Source organism: Odontomachus brunneus, unplaced genomic scaffold (assembly GCF_010583005.1).
Source record: "Odontomachus brunneus isolate Ranch 3 - 2012 unplaced genomic scaffold, Obru_v1 Obru_scaffold_167, whole genome shotgun sequence".
NCBI classification, from domain to species: Eukaryota; Metazoa; Arthropoda; class Insecta; order Hymenoptera; family Formicidae; genus Odontomachus; species Odontomachus brunneus.
This window is the reverse complement of record NW_022639617.1, coordinates 779,589-781,862: the sequence shown is the minus strand read 5'-3', so window position 1 is coordinate 781,862 and position 2,274 is coordinate 779,589.

Here is a 2,274-nt window from a genome sequence, read left to right as displayed (position 1 = left end):
GTCAAAACTTGCGGTGCTAAAAAATGAGGTGCCAACTTCACGCACGCGAGGCAACCCGAGTCGAAATTTTGACCCTATGTTGAACCTTGAATTTTTTGAATTTGTTGAACACTGTAGTAGGAGCTAAAATAGCAAAGTAGATTTAATTCTAATGATATAATTTACTCCTACCTTGACTCTGATGTCTGAAATTTCCGCTTTCGCTTTCTTCAGCGTCAAAGTAGGTTGTATAATAGTAGGATCTTAGGAAGCAAAGTAAGTCCAGTTATGAACCTCTATTGAAGCTTTAGCTCCTACATAGAATATATTTTATAGAAATATTTAAAAAATTTAATAAATAACGAAACAGAAACGTCAAATAATATACAAAATATACTTTTTGTTTGTTGCAGACATCATCAGGATCAAAGTAGGAATAAATTATATCATTAGAATTAAATCTACTTTGCTATCTTAGCTCCTACTGCGGTGTAGAATTCAAGGTTCAACATAGGGTGAAAATTTTGACTTGGAAATGGGTGTCAATATCATTAAAATAGGTTTCATTTAGGTTGTAAATTATCTAAGTAGGCTCAAACTATTTTTAAGAGCGTCAAAGTAGCGAAATTTTGACAAAGTAGAGTTAAAGGTTCAAAAAAGAAGTTAATGAGAATTAATATCGTCAAAGTAGGTTTTACCTAGGCTATGAGCCGTCTAAATAGACGCAAACTATCCTTAAGAGCGTCAAAGTAGCATCAAAATTTCGATTCGGGAATCTCCTCCGAATACGGCGCGGCAATTTGGAGTGCAATCCCGGGGCGACGATCGCGGAAGGAGCGGGCTTGATTGGAACGAGCCGATAATTGATTCTCCAAATTTCCATGAGGCGGGCAAATCGTCCGGCATGTGATTCCTATCGCGCGCACGTGTCCGACGCCGGAAGCGGCGCAGACGAAAGTATCTCGATGCGTTTGCAGTTTGTACAATCGCGTAAATCGATTAACAACCCGAGTAAAAGCAGCGAGCCATTTCGCAGTGCCACTACCATCCATCATCGCCACTGGCACTCGTCGAAATTCGTGATCTCTTGATGCGCCGTGTTTTTGTATATTATATGTGCGTGCGTCGCTCGAAAGCACACGGAAAAAAAAGATTCATTACATATGGACAACTGAACATTATATGCTATATTGGCCACTTTTTCTTTGCTACAGGAGCCAATTTCCTAGCTAGGATAACAAGAAAATCTGCTCCTGCAATAAAAAAAGTAGCTAAAGCAGTAAATTATGTTTAGTTGTTCATCTGCAGTAAATTTGCTGCGTTAGCTATCTTTCTTACTATAGGAGCAAATTTTTTTGTTATAGCAAGGAAATAGGTTTCTGCAGCAAAGAAAACGAACACAACGAATTAGCTAACACAACGAATTTTGTTTAACTGTCGATATGTAACAAATTAGTTTGCTGCTGCAGCAAATCCTTTTTTTCCGGCATACATGAAAGATGAAATATTATCAAGATAAATCTATCCGTTTTATGAGTCTAGCAAACTTCACTATTGATCAATTGAATTTTTCGTCCATTCACTGTTCTGTTTTCGTTCACTAAATGAACTCGGGTTCTGCGCATTTTCTGTAATTGCGGGAAAGCGTTGCATCTTGATTGGAACCCCAAGTAGTTTTCAGTTACTAGGCAAAAGTTAACTGTCCAGGAACTGCTTGGAAACTGCATTAAATTTTCACCAGGATTATCGCGGTTCAACAGGACTTAAATGCGATTTATGTGCGATTTAAACCCGAGGTGTCGGAATTTCGGATTCCTCGCGAGCGGACGGCGGATCTACCGGCGGGATTTCTTGATTCTGCGGCTCTCTGAGCCGAGCTACGTTCGTTGTGCACGCTCAGAGGCACTCCGTGATCTATCGATTACTACATAGGATGATACATGAAAATGCGAAGAAATTACCGCGCGCGCGAGCGATGGTCACGCGGCAGAAGCTGCGGGAGGAAAGCTTCTTTCCCGACATGGACGTAGGAATATCTGGACGGCGCGTATTTCACGGGGAGTGAAGTCACAGGGGTGAGAGGAATGAAAGTCGGAAGTGATCACCAAATATGGCGGCGGCCTATACCCAGTGAGAAATGACTTACCGACAGATGTCGAAAAGACGTCGATTTGACGATTTCCACATCGATTCGACGTCTTTTCGACATCGATCAGTAAGTCATTTTTCACTGGGTATCACGGAACACAATGTTTATCTTGGTATAGTGTATTGGAAAATGTACAAAATGAATAC